Source organism: Pongo abelii, chromosome 2, assembly GCF_028885655.2.
Source record: "Pongo abelii isolate AG06213 chromosome 2, NHGRI_mPonAbe1-v2.0_pri, whole genome shotgun sequence".
NCBI classification, from domain to species: domain Eukaryota; kingdom Metazoa; phylum Chordata; class Mammalia; order Primates; family Hominidae; genus Pongo; species Pongo abelii.
The window spans coordinates 73,006,100-73,025,567 of NC_085928.1; the positions used below are offsets into that span (position 1 = coordinate 73,006,100).

The following is a 19,468-nucleotide window of genomic DNA, read 5'->3' on the forward strand; positions in this document are numbered from 1 at the left end:
GAAAATCTGTGTTGGAGAAATAGAATTTGAGTCACTCTCAGATTTTGTAACACATAATAGAAGTGTATAAAAGATGAATAACAATAATAATATACGATTAGCACACGTTAAGTATGGACAGAGGAATTGGAAGCTTACAGGAAGGAGTAACCAACATCTTCCTAAACTGAGGATGAAACTTTTAAAAAAGCTAATGGTGTTACAATAAAAAAGAATTTTAAGTAACCAAATATTCTTAGAAAATTAGAAAGAACACCATACTATCATAAAAGTAAATCTAACAAAAAAGTTCAAGACCTACAAGAAAGAATACATAAACCTTTATTGAATACATGAAAAATGACAAAATATTGGACAGGAATACTTGAAGACTCAGAAGAAGAAGTCAATAATCCCCAAAGGTATGCATTTCCCATATCAATACAATTCCCATAAACATACCACTGTGTATTTTTGTAACTTAAGAGGGTTACTCTAAACTTTATCTGGGAAAATAAGTGCTTAAAAATAATCAGTACCATTGTAGGAAAGGAAAATTACAAGGGGCACTTTAATATCAAGTGTCAAAGTCATGTTATAAAGACATGGTAATAGGAATAGCCTGATTCTAGCAAAGCCATATCTACAGACTAGTGGGAAAAACGGGAAGTTTCTTAATATGCTAAATGTACAAATAGATTTTGTCAAATGAGAAGTACAGGAAAAGAAGACTTGTTCCAAATATGACATTGAGATGGCTGGCTTTATTATGAGGGGGAGTTACATTTATATTTTACATTACGTAAAAACTAAAACATAAAAATATGAACATGAGGTAATGTTTAATCAAAACAGTATAAACACAAGAATAGTAGGAGGAGTTACACAGGGACTAAATCCAGAGAATAGACTCCATAAAAATAATAAAACTACTATAATAAAAACACAATAAATAACAGGCAAATGATAAACTGAGAAAAATAAATGCAAAGGCATATGTACACTAAGAATTGATAGCCTCATTTTATAAAGCATCATTTCTTAAACATCTTGGTCTCTGAATTCTTTTAAATTATTATTATTGAGAGCTCCCCTGCAGGACTTTTGCTCATGTGGATTAAATATTTACTATTTCAGAATTGAATACCCTTTATTTCTTTCTCCTGCCTGATTGCCCTGGCCAGAACTTCCAACACTATGTTGAATAGGAGTGGTGAGAAAGGGTATCCCTGTCTTGTGCCAGTTTTCAAAGGGAATTCTTCCAGTTTTTGCCCATTCAGTATGATATTGTCTGTGGGTTTGTCATAGACAGCTCTTATTATTTTGAGATACGTCCCATCAATATCTAATTTACTGAGAGGTTTTAGCATGAAGGGCTGTTGAATTTTGTCAAAGGCCTTTCCTGCATCTATTGAGATAATCATGTGGCTTTTGTCTTTGGTTCTGTTTATATGTTGGATTACGTTTATTGATGTGCGTATGTTGATGAGGCAGGAGAAAGAAATAAAGGGTATTCAATTAGGAAAAGAGGAAGTCAAATTGTCCCTGTTTGCAGATGACATTATTGGATATTCAGAAAACCCCATCGTCCCAGCCCAAAATCTCCTTAAGCTGATAAGCAACTTCAGCAAAGTCTCAGGATACAAAATCAATGTGCAAAAATCACAAGCATTCTTATACACCAATAACAGACAAACAGAGAGCCAAATCATGAGTGAACTCCCATTCACAATTGCTTCAGGGAGAATAAAATACCTAGGGATCCAACTTACAAGGGATGTGAAGAACCTCTTCAAGGAGAACTACAAACCACTGCTCAATGAAATAAAAGAAGACATAAACAAATGGAAGATCATTCCATGCTCATGGATAGGAAGCATCAATATCATGAAAATGACCATACTGCCCAACGTCATTTACAGATCCAACGCCATCCCCATCAAGCTAGCAATGACTTTCTTCACAGAATTGGAAAAAAACTACTTTAAAGTTCATACGGAACCAAAGAAGGGCCCGCAATGCCAAGTCAATCCTAAGCAAAAAAACAAAGCTGGAGGCATCACGCTACCTGACTTCAAACTATACTACAAGTCTACAGTAACCAAAACAGCATGGTACTGGTACCAAAACAGAGATATAGACCAATGGAACAGAACAGAGCCCTCAGAAATAATACCACACATCTACAACCATATGATCTTTGAAAAACCTGACAAAAACAAGAAATGGGGAAAGGATTCCCTATTTAAATGGTGCTGGGAAAACTGGCTAGCCATATGTAGAAAGCTGAAACTGGATCCCTTCTTTACACCTTACACAAAAACTAATTCAAGATGGATTAAAGACTTAAATGTTAGACCTAAAACCATAAAAACCCTAGAAGAAAACCTAGGCATTACCATTCAGGACATAGGCATGGGCAAGGACTTCATGTCTAAAACACCAAAAGCAATGGCAACAAAAGCCAAAATTGACAAATGGGATCTAATTAAACTAAAGAGTTTCTGCACAGCAAAAGAAACTACCATCAGAGTGAACAGGAAACCTACAGAATGGCAGAAAATTTTTGTAATCTACTCATCTGACAAAGGGCTAATATCCAGAATATACAAAGCACTCAAACAAATTTACAAGAAAAAAACAAACAACCCCATCAAAAAGTGGGCAAAGGATATGAACAGACACTTCTCAAAAGAAGACATTTATGCAACCAAAAGACACATGAAAAAATGCTCATCATCACTGGTCATCAGAGAAATGCAAATCAAAACCATAATGAGATACCATCTCACACCAGTTAGAATGGCGATCATTAAAAAGTCAGGAAACAACAGGTGCTGGAGAGGATGTGGAGAAATAGGAACACTTTTGCACTGTTGATGGGACTGTAAACTAGTTCAACCATTGTGGAAGACAGTGTGGCGATTCCTCAAGGATCTAGAACTAGAAATACCATTTGACCCAGCCATCCCATTACTGGGTATATACCCAAAGGATTATAGATCATGCTGCTATAAAGACACATGCACACATATGTTTATTGCAGCACTATTCACAACAGCAAAGACTTGGAACCAACCCAAATATCCATCAATGATAGATTGGATTAAGAAAATGTGGCACATACACACCATGGAATACTATGCAGCCATAAAAAAGGATGAGTTCATGTCCTTTATAGGGACATGGATGAAGCTGGAAACCATCATTCTCAGCAAACTATCGCAAGGACAAAAAACCAAACACCGCATATTCTAACTCATAGGTGGGAATTGAACAATGAGAACACTTGGACACAGGAAGGGGAACATCACACGCCGGGGCCTGTCGTGGGGTAGGGGTAGGGGGTAGGGAAAGCATTAGGAGATACACCTAATGTAAATGACGAGTTAATGGGTGCAGCACACCAACATGGCACATGTATACATATGTACCAACCTGCACATTGTGCACCTGTACCCTAGAACTTCAAGTATAATAAAAAAAAATAAATATTTACTAATTTAGAAGTTAAACGTGAAGATTTTAAAAAGATTAGTTTTTAATTTGTTTAAAAATAACAAAATCACTAAATATTGACATAAATAACATTTGTATTAAAATAATTTTTCCAAAGCAAATAATATTAATAATGAGAAGAATGGCATTGTTTTATATTTTTGCTAATCTTTGTAATATCTGGCTTTGTAGTAGACCACTGGATTCTCATATATGCTTCTGCATTCAATCTAATGTGAAATTCCCATCACGTGGCCTCTGCAACCATGGTTGGTAAAGATAAGGAAAAGGACAAGGAAGCTCCAGAGATGCTGTCCTCAGCATTGTTAAAGACTAGAACTGATGCCAGCAAATATCTACCTTCAGACTGTTTACTAGTTTTTTTTTTTTATTTCCAGAATTCGCTGACACTGAAAAATCAAATCATCAAATTGTTTACAAGTCAGTAAAAAAGAAGGAAGGGAGGGAGGGAGAAAAAGAGGAAGGACAAAGGAAGGAAGAAAGAAAGAAGGAAAATGAATGTGTACCATTTTAAGCCATGGTTCCTCAGGTGATGCAGAAAGCAATCTTAACAGAGAGAGCTCCTCATACCTAAGCAGTTCCATCTTTCCATCAACACTCCCAGGCCCTTCTGAAGAAGGTGAAAATAAGGTAAAACCAGAGTTTCAGAATACTTTTGATACTCTGTGAATCAGATGAGTGGAGACTGGTGCTGTCATTATTTTTGCACACAAGGGAATGAAATCTCTTTGGGGTCACACAGTACATTGACATTATATAATACTTATAAGAATCATGCAAAAAAAAGTAATAAATAATAATAATATACTTAAAAGTATCATGAAAAAAATAAATAATAATAACGTGATCTCAGATCCCAGGTCCAAAAATGAGAACTGTACTCACCCTGTTTTAAAGCGCTGCTTTAATGTGTCTCAAGGGCCTTGTGATCACAAGTGAAACCATGAGGCTCAAAACAAATAAAATTTTTTTAAAAAAGCACACACTTTTGTTTCTGGCAAGTTAAAGAGAATCTGTCCTAAAGCAAGTCTCACGTCTCACTTACCAAATGGTAATCTCCTTCCTCCAACCTATGCTTTTTTTTTTTTTTTTTTTTTTTTTTTTTGAGACGGAGTCTCGCTCTGTTACCCAGGCTGGAGTGCAGTGGCGTGATCTCGGCTCACTGCAAGCTCTGCCTCCCGGGTTCATGCCGTTCTCCTGCCTCAGCTTCCCGAGTAGCTGGGACTACAGGCTCCCGCCACCGCGCCTGGCTAATTTTTTGTATTTTTAGTAGAGACGGGGTTTCACCGTGTTAGCCAGGATGGTCTCGATCTCCTCACTTCGTGATCTGCCCACCTCGGCCTCCCAAAGTGCTGGGATTACAGGCATGAGCCACTGCGCCCCGCCCAACCTATGCTTTTAGAAAGGGCTCTGATGTTTGCTACGCAAGGGAAGTATGTATTTACTCATGTGGTAATCAGCTAACAGAACCCTGAGACCAGTTCAAATAAAATGCAATAAAAGGAATACTCCAAGCAGGAATTTTGGGCTTTGGAAATTTTATCATGCATGACAAAGGCCATAATTTCTTACTGTTTAAATAAAAGCAATTATTCAGGCTCCTTTAGAGATGAGTTATCTACCAATCATTTAGTTTCGGTAACAGGAAAGATTTAATCTTTGATGACAACCATCAGATTGAATACTTCCTAATTTTAAAATAATACTATAGAAGCAACATTGTTGTATATTCCAACCAAATTTATTTGTGGGATTTATCAAAAATAAGATGCATGACTCTTTAGTTCCCTCCATTAGATCTGGTAAAAGCCTTAGAGCTAATTCAGTGGCCCAAATTTGGTTCCAGTTCATTAGCCTGCCTACCTCTAAGATACAACACACTAAATTTTTTATTGTGTAGTGCTAAAAAAATAGTCCCACCACTAAGGTACTCACAGCATCGAATTATTCATAAGCTTCTTATTTCTAAGATTATTATAGCTCAGGATGCCTCTGGGACTCAGGTACTTCATTAACAACTTGGAAAGGGCTTCTGCACCTCAGCTATAGGAAAAAAAAAAAAAAAAAAAGGTGTGTTTAAGTAGAGATAATGAGTATTAATGCCAAACCAGGCTTATGGTTTCTGTAAAGGAAAGGAAGTATTTTGGTAACATCAAATGTAAATATTATGATGAACTGTTGTGTAAAGCAATATTTCAGGGCATCTATTCATTTCAATTTTATCACATGTTTGGATAAATGTGAAATTTGGAAATCCTTTGAAAGTTGGGCATTTAAGAGGTTCAAAATAAAAATAGAATGAGAGAATGAAAAATATTGCTCCACGGGTTATTTGCTATCAAGAGTAGGATTTCTTAAATCCTCATTTTCAGAACTGCCCTAGAACCAGTAATGTTCTAAGTGAAAGTCATCCATAAGTAAAGTGAGTTTTACAAAAAGACATGTGTTTTTGTGTTGACATCATTATATTCATATTTTCTCTGCCCTTGGTACATTCTTCCCTGCTTGGAGGTAATATTGCAGTGAGAGTGTTTACATTATGTCACTGGCCATGGGTGAGTCACTCATTGTAAATTGATGTACGCCACTGAAAAATTTCTATTAACAGTCATTTTGGTTTAGTTGCTGGGTTTTCAGAGCTGGGTACAATCAAGGAACCCTTGTTTGTAGTTGGAGCATTGCTCAGTTCTGATTAACTGAATACGCTTAGGATCTGATTATTGTCAACATCAAGTATGTATGATATGCTTTGATAAGAGTATAGACTACATTGAGCTCTCTCTTGCTATGAAGTGACATGGCCCATGCTCAACATGTTACATGATATGTAATTGTTTGCCCTGTTCTAAATAGTAGTTTCTATAGATGCAATGCCCAAAACACAGTATTGGTCTCTAAAAAGAGCAGAAATAGATATTCGCATTTATTCTGGACAGTTTAGGCAAAGTAAATAGGTATACAGTTTACATTCACATGAAATAATCTTTCCTGTTCAGGCATAGGATCAGGAGAGTGAGTCTGAGACCTGTGTAGAGTGGATGACCTCACCCTAATTTACCTTAAAGTAGAAACATCTCTTTTAATATTCACCTGTGTGGTAAGTATAAGAGGGCAGAAATGGCAATATGTGAGCTTCTGTGACATACACCCCCCCAAAAAAAACTTTAGTCCCCCAAAATTTGCATTTTCATGTAAATTACCATATTGGTGATATTATAACAATGACAATAATGAGAATTAACTTTTATTGAGCACTTTACAGGCCAAACACTATCTTCTATCTCATTCAATCCTCATAACAATCTGTGAGATAGATATGACTAGTATCCCCCATTTTGTTGACAGGAAACCAAGCTTCAAAGAGAGAAAATTAGTCTAAGGTGATATGGCCTAAAAGTCCGGACCCAGCTTTGAACCCTGGTAGTCCAGCTCCAGAGGTCTTGTTTTAACCCCTATGTTAACTTTCAAGGTGGTCCCCCAATCATCTGCACCTCTGATACACTCTTCTATGATCCCCCTCCACACAAGTCAAAGCCAGCCTGATGTACCTGTTAGATACGGTGGAAGAGATGCTGAGTGACTTCCAAGACTAGATTATAAAAGGCCTTGCCCCTTCCACCTGGGTCTCCAGAATATTTATCCTTGGAGATCTGAGCCACCGCATCCAACTACCTGAAGGCCGCCTTGCAGAGGGACAAGATGGAGAAATAGAGAGAAGGCCTGAAACTACATGGAGAGAGATGCCTCTAGCAATTTAAGTCATCCCATCTGAGCAGAGACAAGTCACTCCCTGTGAGGCCCATCCAAATTGCAGATTTGTTGGCAAGCTAACTGATCGTTGTTTGTATTAAGCCACTAAGTTTTGACATAATTTGTTACAAAGCAATAAATAACTAGAACAACCACGTCAAAATACAGGCTCTTCCCACCCTCCCAGGATGTCTCTCTTTCTTCCTAGTCCTCAAACTATGAAGGTCTTCAAAACCTGTCTGTCCAACCTCAATTCACACATTCACAAATGTAGACACCCAACTGAGTGGAGGTGAAAACTGATGAAGCACCAAGTTTACCTGTGGTCATAAATGTGATAACAGTAACAAAAGAATAGAAAACTACTATTTCAAATTAAATGTTTATGCACACATGAAACATTTTCCTACTTCTTAAAAGATGTGTGCTCTCAATAATTTGTTGGCTGATTTCTATAGGCCAATCAAAATTTTCTTTAAAAAACAGTTTTTGATTTTGAGCAAAAACATCCTAGTTTCTGTTAAAAGTACAAAAGTATTTTAAAAACCCTCAACGGTTTTATGTTCACATTAAAATATATTCAGATACGTTAAAAACCAACTTGCTTATACCATCAGTAATCTACTCAGGTGATTTGATTAAATATATAAAAGACTTTCTTCATCTAGGTAGATTTCTAATATTGTAAACTCAAACTGATAGGTGAAATGGAACAGAAATCACATTAATGCCATAAACATCCTACTTATAAAATGAGACAAACTGAAATAAAATTTTAATCAGGACCTCTGAGAGTCATCAGCCTGGAGGGAAAAGGAATCTTTGCTCATATAAACCATGAGTCCTGAACTTGTTTCATACTGCACTTTAAATTGTCAGAACTCTGAGTATTTTCTACTTTGCACTCAATTCACTGGAAGCTTGCTGATGCCTTCAGCAACAGCTTTGGTGCTTTACTTTTTGTTGTTCTTGACAGAGAGCTTGGTTGTTCAGTCACAAAACTTTATTCCTTGTGAATCCTAGTGGCTCCCATTCTCCAGTGCTGCAGAGCATGAGACGGAATTTGCCCTCTAGTGTTTTGCCTTCATAAATGACTCCTGCTTGAAGCTAGTTAGTCCCCTGACCATATCACTGATACCTTCACACAGTCTACCTTAAGGTCAAATCTCGGATGCCATAATTCTGGATCCGAGAACATGTAGAACAAGTAGAAAATGGAAAAGCTGCTTGTGAGCAACTTGATTCACAAAGCCCCTGGGGGACCTCTAGGCTTCAAAGACCCGCTTGTGAGCTTGAAGGGTTTTAATTCCTACCAATAGACAGAATATGTGACGGTGTTTTTCTGAACCTGCAATTTAACCACCGGAAAAAAAAGAAAGAAAGAAAGAGAGAAAGAGAAAAAGAAAAGAAAAGAAAGGAAATCAGACTTTATCCCTAAAATTTAAACTGAGACTAACAAAACTTTCACATACGTAATTGGCAGGGCTCAAAAGTCCTGGTTTTTCAGAATGGGGACTTCACATATTTGCTCTTATGGAACGCATATCTACTAATATCTTTTTACCAGTCTAATTATGTATGCCAAGTTTGGTTCCAGAAAATGCAGCCACATGCATATATAATATGCAAATGTAACATGACATTTTAATTATAAAAATGACAGAGGTTTTTAGTAATTCCTAAACAAAGCATATGAGCATTAAGTAATAAATACCATCACTGCAAATATATGTATCTAGTTACTACATGAATTTTCTATATACATATATATTACACATTTTAATGAAACTTTATTACATTTTTTATCAACTCTGAAAAAGTGCTCACAAACCTGCTGAGAGCTTTGAATTTTTAGGAGATCTAAGCATGTAACCTCACAAGTACAGCCTAAGCAAGGCCAGACAGCCTTGCAAAACACGATGACAATGAGACTTAGTGAGGGTCTACATCAGCATCTAGGCCAACAAGATCCCTACGTAATGCCCAAGACTTCTGATAAAGTGGCTTCACTTCATAACTACAATCTACAATCTCTTCTCTCAAGTAGAAAGTATTTCCTTTTTTTTTTTTTTGGCTTAACAAAAGTTAATAAGAGGGAATATAAGTAGGGTGGTGCAGGGTTTAAAGCTATAAAATTGTACATCATCCAAAATCCTTGTAACGAAGGTATCTAGGCCCGAGAAAGGTGAGAACTTCTGAAGCTAATCCTCTCTGTCTGAGACATAAATGGGTCTCCAGTTCTACCTGGTAGTGTTTCTTCAATATCTGCTACTTTCTCCCACAACCCAAGGCCCAGGGACTAACTGGAAAACAGGAGGAAAAAGCAAGACTATAATTTTGGTATCTCAGTTGGTTCAGTGACCAAATTCAGAGTAAAAAGTTTAAAATTTTATAGTCCTGTTTATAGCGGGCCCAAGTGTGAATATATTCATAATTCTGAGCAAGTGCAACCCTCTGGTAACAAAAGAACATCAATCAATTCATAAAATGCTGTTCATTTCCATGTTTATCCAAAGGGGAAACAGTAAAGTATAAGACGGTCTATGATCTCAACTTGGTTAAGTAAAAATAAAACTTCTTTAAGGTAAGAAAATTACATGATGGCTAAATGAGAACACATAATTATTGACATCTTCTGAATAGGAGAGAAGACAGAAGACCCATTGGTTCTCACGGGTCCTTTTCTATTTCTACCCAATATTCTCCAAAGATTCAGAACTCTTTTTTGTTTTCTTGTTTTTTTTTTTTTTTTTTTTTTTTTGACAGAGTCTCACTCTGTGGCCCAGGCTGGAGTGCAGTGGCATGATCTTGGCTCATTGCAACCTCCACCTCCCAGGTTCAAGCAATTAGTGTGCCTTAGCCTTCTGGCATAGCTGGGATTACAGGTATGCGCCACCACACCTGGCTAATTTTTGTAATTTTAGTAGAGATGGGGTTTCACCATGTTGGCCAGGCTGGTCTCAAACTCCTGGCCTCAAGCAATCCTCCTGCTTGGGCCTCCCAAAGTGCTGGGATTACAGGCATGAGCCACCACACCCAGCCTAAAATTCTTATTGTAACATCATCTTCATTCCTACACCAAATTTACAAAGAAAGGCTGAAACTTCCCAATCAGCTGTAGGACTGTTGCCCTTTCTCTCCACTGTCACATTCACTCAGATATTTAACAAATAGAGTATTTAACAAATGTCTTCTATGCATGAGACACTGAGCAAGAAATATAAGACAATTATCTCACCCTTTAAAGAAAGATTTTATAAAATGACAACTGTCCGTCATATTAGACAAACAAAAAGAATGATCGCAGAGCAGGCAAGCTAAAAGTACAGGTGTGTTTTTCCCCAAAAGATGTATTCCTGAACTTTCCTTTAAATTCAAATATTTCCATCACTTTGATATACAGTCACAGAGCAAAAACTTATCAGCTGCCCATGTTCACATAAAACCTTTGAATTTAATTGCTTAGTACTCTGCAGAATCCTTATGTTCTTTTGGCTATAGGGTTTGATTTCTCCCAAGCCATTCACCTATCCAATCACAGGCTCCTCCTGACAAAGGATAACTAATATGAGCCATTATGCTTTCTTGCAAGAAGGCCAAGGCCTAGAATAGCAACTGAGGCTGCCAGAGTATTACACAGTTACTGAGTATCTCAGCCAAGCCTCAAATGACTATCTATAGATTCCATCTTCAATGATACTTTGACCATGATACCTGCCTCCTTGGTCATGTACATTTAAGGCTTTATGATATGTATTGCAATTCAAGAAGATCAATTCCACCTCACCACAGACATCTGACCCTACCTATGAATCTACTGACACCCCCAATTAAAACTGCTTTGATCAGGTCCCCATCCTGCAGCCAGGGTGACTTTTTCAAAAAGTAACCAGTCTTGCCACTGTGGAACCTGATGATTCCTCGAAAAGCTCAACATGGCCGGGTGTGGTGGCTCATGCTTGTAATTCCAGCACTTTGGGAGGCCAAGACAGGCAGATCACGAGGTCAGGAGTTTGAGACCAGCCTTATCAACATGGTGAAACCCTGTCTCTACTAAAAAAAAAAAATACAAAAATTAGCTGGGTGTGGTGGCACGCACCTGTAATCCCAGCTTTTCAGGAGGCTGAGGCAGGAGAATCGCTTGAACCCGGGAGGTGGAGGTTGCAGTGAGCCAAGACTGTGCCACTGCACTCCAGCCTGGGTGACAGAGCAAGACTCCATCTCAAAAAAAAAAAAAAAAGGCTCAATACAGAGCTGATTTGATAATTACACATTGTATATTTCTATTAAAATATAACATGTGCCCCATAAATATATACAACTATTATGTATCCAAAATAATTTAAAATAAAAAATAAATTTATAATACCAAATGTCAACATAGAATTGCCAAATAACCCAGCAATTCCATGCTTAGGTATGTACCAAAAAGAATTGAAAGCAGAAACTCAAATAGATACTTACATACCAATATTCTTTGTAGCTTTATTAGCAATACTCAGGAGGTGGAAAGAACTCAAGTGTCTATCAATGGATGAATTAATATGCAAAATATATTATATCTGTACAATTAAATTTTACTCTTCTGCCATAAAAAGAAATAAAATTCTGACATATGCTACAATATGGATAAACCTTGAAAACATTGTGCTAAGTGAAATAAGCTAGACAGAAAAGCACAAACATATGGTTCCACTTTTATGAAATACATCTGAAATAAGCACATTCATAGAGACAGAAAATAGATTAAAGTTTACCAGGGTCTGGGAAGAGTAGGGGATAGGGATTTACCACTTTATGGGTAGAAATTTTTTGTTTGGGATGATAAAAAATTTTCTAGGAATAGTGTACATAAAATGGTAACTTTTATGTTATATACATTTTACTACAATTTTTAAAAATAAAATGCCAAAAAAAAAAAAAAAAGTCTAAGTGACTGGTCTGATTAAGCTCCTTCCATTGAAGTAATTAGAATGAAGACCACAATGGCAGCATGGCCTAAGTGTTTTGCACAGTGTGGCCCTCATTGAGTGCTGTGCCTCCTTCTACTCTCCATTCTTTCCACTCTGGCTTTCTCTCAGTCCCTTAGAAGCATTATGTTTCTTCTCTTTGCAGGACCCTTGTACATACTATGTCCTCTGCCTGCATCATTCTTCCTTGTTATCTTCTCCTAGTTAACACTTATTTATTCACCCTTCAAATTTCAGCTCAATCCTCACTTTTTTTTTTTTTTAGGGAAGAGTTCCTAATCCAACTGACAATTCAAATCCTCTTATTCTACTCTCAATTTCTTTTTTAAAAAAACAATGTCCTTTATAGCACTTAATATATTGTATTTTAGATTTTTATTTATATGGTTTTTGGTAGCAAGCTTTCAAGATGGTGCCCAATGATCCATGCCTCCTTGGAGTGGTCCCCTTATGTACTCCCTTCCTACTTTGTTCCAGGATTGATCTGTGTGATAGAACATGGTAGAAGTTTGATATGTCACTTCTGAGATTTGGTTTTAAAAGTCTGCCAGTTTATTCTTGACCTCTCTCTCTCATCACTTTCTCTGAGGGAAGGTATATCGTGAGCAACCATGGAGAGACATACATGGTGAGGGACTTAAGCTTCCTGCAAGCCGCCACATGTGTGAGCTTGGAAGTGCATAATCTAATCCTAGTCAAGTCTTCAGAAACTGCAGCCCTGGCCTACAGCTTGATCACATTCTCATAATAAACTCTGAATCAGAACCACTCAGCTAAGCTATGCCCAGTCTCGTGACCCTCAGAAACTGAATGAGATAATAGATGTTTGTTGTATTAAGCTGGTAAGTTTGGGCATAATTTTTATATACCAATAAATAACTAATATGTGATTATTTAATATTCTCCCATCAAGTTCAAAGAAGGTAGAAACCGATCCTTATTATGCTCACCAGTTATATACCCAATGCCTACTGCAGTGTCTGACATATGGTAGACACTCAGTAGATATTTGTTTAAAGAATGAAAAATAATGAATGGATGACTCAACCCAAATGACCTATTGGAAAGGATGAGTAAAGCTTTCCTCATTACATGCCTAACATTGCATTGAATGGAGAGGTCAGTTGGCAGCAAGCTCTGTTAACATAACCTCAAGTGTAAACTACACTTTATTCACAAGCACCTCAGGGAAGAAAAATCAGTACTCATATTTTCAGTTAATAGATCATGCAATTTGAGAACAGAAAAATAATAAATTTCAATGTTTTTACATGGAAAAGAGAATAAGAAAGAGGAATTTTTGCACCCAACACAGAGCCATTCCTATATAAAAACTGAAGTTCCTGCCAGCCATCAGAAGGCTGAGACAAATGAAAAGCGCAAGGTGAAAGTGAGGGAGAAAGTTATTTGGAAGAAATATACTTCCTGTCCATCACTGTGAATGACAGATCTCTCATGAAAATAGCTCAAATCCAACTTATGCATTTTTACTCCCTTACTGCATAGATAATTTTAAATGATTTCCCAGGTCCAGGAATGATAGTTTAATGGACCAAGAATAAAAAAAAAAGGTGGTAAAATTTAATAAAATAAAACCCAGAAAGCAAAGACTTTAGCATGAACTTGACATTGAGCCATTAGAAAAAAATGCCAAAGTTAGACACTGAAACATTATCACTTACTTTCCCTTGAAGAATGGTGTAGAATAGTTCAACAATAAAAGTCGCAAACATTTAAACCACCTTCTCATCCAAGCAAGCAATGGATCTCTCCCGGCCTCTTCCATTGGACCAACTGACTCCCAGAACAGGTCTCAAACCAAATGAAAGGGAGAGCATACAACATGTGGACGAAGAAAGCAGAGAAAGGCATAAAACTTGAGGTTAGGAACATCTGAGCAAAATCACTGAGAGATGATGAATGTAGTGCTGGGATAGCAAGCTCGAACATATCCAAGGATTGTCAAATGGTAGAATGACTAGTACTTACATGCAATAGTTGTGCTTTCCCTGCACAGACACTGATTTGACACTCAGATTTTCATAGACTAAAATTTTTGCTGTGCAGAGGCCCAAAGACTGGCAGCCAGATATATATGTTCCTCTCTGCCCCAAGTTGCTATATTCCCATTGCATGTCAATAGGAAAAATCAAGATGGGACAAGATTTGAAGCATAGAATGTAATAGAGAGAAAGGGTCTTACATCTTATTTACTTTTGCATCCACATTTTTAGAGGAAAAACACTGAGACACCCATTGCCAGTTCCCCAATGTTATTTCTCCAGTTCCCATTCTAATGACTGCCTATATCATTTGACTCTTCGTTTCTAATTTGAAGGAAAGTAGAGACAGCTTTTGAAAAGTATAAAAAGTCCAGCTGAGGAATTCAGACACAGACCAGTGCAGAACTGAAAGCATTGACGGTTTTTAACAGGGATGTCTCAGCAATGGAGTAGGATTGTTTAGAAAGCAATATGTAAGGTAGGCTAAAGAAATGTTTAAAAAGATGAATAGAGCAGTTAATCCTTGGAGGAAAGGGAAAGTAAGCCACAAAAATTAACTTGGGGCCACTTAAGTTATTGAAAGGATTTTTAGTAGGTCATAGAGTCCAACAGAATGTCAGAACCAAGCTTTGGAAAGGCTCTGACGCAAGGCAATTCAGGAAAATCAGGTACACTGGACACTCTCTTCGCAGTCAGCCAGTAGGAAGAATCAAGATCAATTATCTTCTTTCTTTGAGTTACTCTTCAGGGATCAAACTCCCAACAGAGCTTTGTTTGCATGGTTACTCCTTGTCCAGTAGAGGGAGGGCACCCTGACTGACAGTCCTCTCAAAACTTAAAAGTGTCTCCCCCTTAACATTAAAAAGGAGATTGGATACTGGGCAGACAAACAAACAGCTGTCCATATGAGGACCAGCAAAGTAACTCTTTTCTTAATTCACTCCAGAAAGGATAGAAAATTACTGAGGGTAGAAACCAGGGACAGGGTTACTGTCCAGCATGGTTCCTGCTGTCCAGTTTTGATGCACCTATTGATAGCAAACATCATCCTTAGCATTAGGTGCAAGGAAAGTATCTTATTTTCTCCTAAATCCCCACTTCATATGATTATATTACATTTATATGAACAGTCAAGTAATATGTATCCTGGTCCTCTTGTCTAGTGCTGTCACCTGGGCAGACCCCTGCCAGCCATCTCTGTTACAAGACATTTCACTGTCCTGCTCAGCAGGGACACATAGTTCCTGTGCATTTCACTTGTCATCCCAGTGGCCATGACCAAAAAGAATGATCCTTTCATTTTCCCTTTTATTTTTTAAATTTTCTCCAGGTGATGGGATGGGACACTAGTGAGCGTGCAAACCTATCAGGAATGAGCCTGCCCAGCGGATGAGACAGCAGAGGAACTCTGCAGAGACGTTACTTGGCCTTGTTTCCCTTTCATCTTCTGTTTTCTTTAAGAACAAGCTGGTTTGTGTAGTCCCAGCTACTCAGGAGGCTGAGGCAGGAGAATGGCGTGAACCCGGGAGGCGGAGCTGGCAGTGAGCCGAGATCGCACCACTGCACTCCAGCCTGGGCAACAGAGTGAGACTCCATCTTAAAAATAAATAAATTAATTAAAAAAAAAAAAGAACAAGCTGGTTTGTGGTAGAGACAAGAGAAAATGCTAAAAACACCTTTCTCATTCATGGAAGAGACATCATCCCTGTATGAGAGAAAGAACAAAGGTCCTCAAACAAAGCCAACATAGCCAACATTTCTTCTAGAAACTACAGATCCCATGAGCCCCCAAAACACATTCACTAACGTCACACTACCCCGTGTCTGTGCATTCCCCTGGAAAATGATCTCAAAAGATCAAGGGAAAACAAACTAACATTCTGTCTCGACTGACTATTGTAAGAAGAGATTTCGTACCAAAGTTTTCTTAGTATCTAAAAAGGTGTGTGTAAAAAAAATGAATAAATAAATAAATACAGTGTTTGTGTGAAAATAGAATAAAGGAAAGAGAACAAGGTTTAGGTAAACCTTCTCTTTTGTTTTTTGTTTTTTTTTCTTCCAGAGAAAGAGAGACACCCTGTGGATTTCAGAAGAACCCAACATAGCTCAATTACTTCAATTTTCTAAAAAGAAAAAATATTATTGCGTAAAGAGATTGTAACAAAATAAAGCACAAAGATAGATAAAGAGGACATTAAAGTGTCCAGCACTGATAAACAAAAATCTATAGCTTCATCGTTTTGAGTAGAAATTCCTCAAAGACAATTTTCCTTTACTGTGTAGCAAAATGACAGAGAACATGAGGAATTCCTATAGTTTTATACAGTTTGAAAGACAAAGACTGGAGAAAGTCAGAATTCCAGGTAAGACCCATGTTCCCCTTCTTGATTTTGAGATGTCTCATAGACCAACCTGGAAGCAGAGGCACAGGAAAAGATTCATCAGGGAAAGTAATTCTGATTCATCAACTCCCCTTGTATCCTTGCCCTCGGGACTGGATGACAGGACCATTAGAGGACACAGTCAAGTAAGTGTACTTCCAATCATGTCCCAAGGAACAGATATTTTGATTTGATTTGAATCAGCACTGTAGAGAATAGAACCTGGTTTGAATGTGATCTCATCTGACACATACAAAGATGCAACAGTAGAAAGCAATTTAGTCTGGAGCTCCCTCTAGTCGTGCCTGGGAAATAACTGCAGAGGGAGGGAGGGCAGCCTGGAGCCTGGAGGGGGAGCTGAGCAGGCAGAGAAGAGGAACAGATTGTCTTCAATGCTGAACACAGTTGAAAATGAGCCATGTGCTTCCAGTGGAACTTGTTTTGGTATCTCATCTACAGCTACCAGAGGCACTGAATGCTATGTGATTTAAATACTTCCCCAAAGGCCTGCAAAATAAGGGAATGTGCATATATGCTATGAGTTCCTGTCACAACCTTCGGAGGATTCATAGTATATGATGCTCTGCTAGGCTGATCAGCTTCTCTTTTTATTCCTGCATGAGAGACTTGCTATCTAGACCTAAAAAAACCAGCCTGTAAATATAAAGCAAAGACAAACAACACCCAAACATGTGAAACACTAGAGACAAAAGTGCAACATCACAAAAATATAAGACTAGGAAAACAGCCCAGTGTCTCCTTTCACAGATTTAAAAAAGAAAGCAAAGGGGACCAGAGAGCTCATGTGGCTAGCCTAACATCAGACAGCAAGAAATGAAATTCGGGCCTCTATTCTTTGTCTAATATGGTTTCCATTACCAAATGTGCCATGCCATTTGTCTTAGTCTGTTTTCTGTTGCTATGACAGAATAACACAGACTTAATAATGTATAAAGAAATGAAGTTTATTTAGTTTACTGTTCTGGAGGCTGGAATGTCCAACAGTGTTTCACCAGCATCTTGTGAGGGCCTTCTTGCTGTGTCATAACATAGAAGAAATCATCACATGGCTAGGGGGCAAGAGCCAGACAGCCAGAGAGCACTTGCTCTTGTAACAAAGCCACTACTTCAATAACAAACCCACTCCAGTGACAGCAACATTAATCCATTCATGCGGGCAGAGGGATTAAGTTTCCAGCACATGAACTTATGGGGGACACATTTTGTGTCCAGATACAGAAAACCATTTTCTAAATCAAATATTACACAAGGTATTCTTTAAGGTTTTGCTATATGTTGAGTTACAATAAATTTAAAAAAATAAATAAATAAAAACTGTAACAGACATACCAGAACTTATAAATCCCAAGAGATCTTCTCTTTAAGAGGTTATCCCAGAAAGCCATTCTGAGGTTTGCTAAGGTTCACAATTTGGGTGTGCCACTCTAGACACCATCATACAAGCCAAGACTGAGCCACGCAAGAAAACCATGCTCTTTACTTTAAATCATACATGTTGCATAAATCAGAGTCCCATCAGAAAAAACATGCAATACAGATGGCTCAAATGAAAAGATTTTAAGGAAAAGACAACAGAGAAGTATGGCCAGGGCTAAAGGAAAAAAAGAAAGATAATGAGCTACACAAAAACTAGAAGAGCTCCCAGGGCTGAGACTGGGAAGTCACTGGGTGACCTTAACAAGGAGAGGAAATAATGTTACTAAAATCCAGTGAGGCACGCAACCATGGAGACGGTCTCCTCAGGGAAACTATAGACCTGGAAGGTGTTATAATGTCTATTAAAGCAGCATATCCCAACCTGTCTCTCCCTCCTGCCCCCCAATCTTCTGTCAGTGCTTCCCATCGGAAACCAGATGGCAAGGAAGCCTGGGTGATCCCATTCACAGGGGCCTAAATCAAGGCAGAGATAGCTACTTTAGAGGTACAAATGCAGTAACCAGGATGCATATCACTTCTGACCCAAAATGACTTGATTTTTCACCTCCTCTATGATCCCAAATTACTGCTGCTCCCCAAAATCATACCTACTCCTGTTTATAGGAAGAAAACATATGTGTGCATGTGTCTTTATAGTGGAATGATTTACAATTCTTTGGCTATATACCCAGTAATGGGATTGCTGGGTCAAATGGTATTTCTGGTTCTAGATCCTTGAGGAATGGCCACACTGTCTTCCACAATGGTTGAACTAATTTATACTTGCACCAACAGTGTAAAAGTGTTCCTATTTCTCCACATCCTCTCCAGCATCCGTTGTTTCCTGAATTTTTAGTGATCACCATTCTAACTGGCATGAGATGGTATCTCATTGTGGTTTTGATTTGCATTTCTCTAATGACCAGTGATGATGAGCATTTTTTCATATGTTTTTGGCTGCATAAATGTCTTCTTTTGAGAAGTGTCTGTTCATATCCTTCACCCATTTTTTGATGGGGTTGTTTTTTTCTTGTAAATTTGTTTGCGTTCTTTGTAGATTCTGGATATTAGCCCTTTGTCAGATGGATAGATTGCAAAAATTTTCTCCCATTCCGTAGGTTGCCTGTTCACTCTAATGACAGTTTCTTTTGCTGTGCAGAAGCTCTTTAGTTTAATTAGATCCCATTTTCATATATATTAAGCCATATCTTGCATGAAGTGAACAGAAATATTTTCCTGATGGCCACAGCTCCAAATGAATAATCTATTTTCTAGTTCTAAATGTATCAATTATAAATACTACACATAAAGGGCTTACATAATAACTATCATATAGTAAGTGCTTAATAACAACTTTTGTACTTTTGTTTACTATTGTGAACCAATGTATTGGAGTAAATCATTTCAATGAAAACAAATTAGCACAGTC

General features: G+C 37.8%; 1 long non-coding RNA gene across 9 annotated transcripts in view; it reads right to left on the bottom strand.

Annotated features, from left to right (window-relative positions):
• Positions 1–19,468, bottom strand: part of LOC129058539 (uncharacterized) — a 188,183-nt gene that overhangs the window by 60,334 nt on the left and 108,381 nt on the right. For all 9 annotated transcript variants that reach the window (XR_010139166.1, XR_010139167.1, XR_010139165.1 and 6 more), the window contains one exon: positions 5,434–5,541. This is a non-coding gene — a long non-coding RNA (uncharacterized LOC129058539). The remainder of the gene's footprint in view (positions 1–5,433; positions 5,542–19,468) is intronic.